The sequence below is a fragment of the Carassius auratus genome, unplaced genomic scaffold (assembly GCF_003368295.1).
Source record: "Carassius auratus strain Wakin unplaced genomic scaffold, ASM336829v1 scaf_tig00215296, whole genome shotgun sequence".
Classification (NCBI taxonomy): domain Eukaryota; kingdom Metazoa; phylum Chordata; class Actinopteri; order Cypriniformes; family Cyprinidae; genus Carassius; species Carassius auratus.
The window spans coordinates 25,001-26,046 of record NW_020528029.1 but is presented as its reverse complement, the minus strand read 5'-3'; positions in this window follow the sequence as shown (position 1 = coordinate 26,046).

The following is a 1,046-nucleotide window of genomic DNA, read 5'->3' as shown; positions in this document are numbered from 1 at the left end:
CCCTTGTAATATGAATTGCTTTCATCAGCAACTGGGGTGTGTTTCGACATGAGTATGCTTGTGTACAGTCTAAATATATTTAACATCAGTGCAATCAGAGAAATAAGCATGGAAATCTGAATTCATAATGGATAATTTGTTGGAAGTTGTGGTTTGTGAAACACTGAATGTAAACCGCTGATACGTGGGGTTAGTATGTTGTGAGGCTTGTTGTCACACTGGAATGTTACTAATGAGGTTACACCTTTTTCTGCTTTTTTCCAGCTCTCTTGTCAATGGCTGACTAAACAAGCACACATGACTTTTAAAAGTTTCTCACCTTAAAAACAACTCACTTGTAGGCTACCATTTCTTTAGGACTTATCATGGATTGAATTTATCTTTCTCTCTGATTTGATTTATTGGCTGTCCGCTGGTTTTATCAGCTTGGTGCTAATCATCTCAAAGGTCGATGTTTTGACACAGGCTGATTCTGCTGAATTAGCCGTGAAGGAGGGTGGTGGGCAAGTTAAAGGGCCGAACCTATGAGTAAACTACTTTACAAGTTAGTACTTCAAACCTTTTGTTTTAAGAACTAAGCATTTCTTACTCATCTCATTGATTTTGACAGGATCATAACACAGAACTATTGTGGTGAGATCAATAACTGACAGTCTAATAAAACTGTTGTTTAAGTTAACATCCTCTATTGGCATATCGACACATTGGCATGTGTTTAGTTGTAAAGACTTCTTGACCTGCAATTACAGTGAAGTGAGTATAAGAGGTCTGAAGGGTTGAGGGACCAAACACCACACAAAGTCTGGAAAGAACATTTAAAACCTCTGAAAATACCACAGGATTGATCAATAGGATTCATTTCTTGTGTGGACTCAAGCGGTCATTGAACACACACAGCTACACTGTACAGAAAAAGAAATTCCTTTTTTTTTTCTTTTGTACTGGTGATCTGATCTAGAGAACATGTAACATAAAAAAAAAAATAATGTCAAAAGAACCACAGCACAAAAAATTATTGCAGGGAATCTAAGAAGGTGGTCATTTGC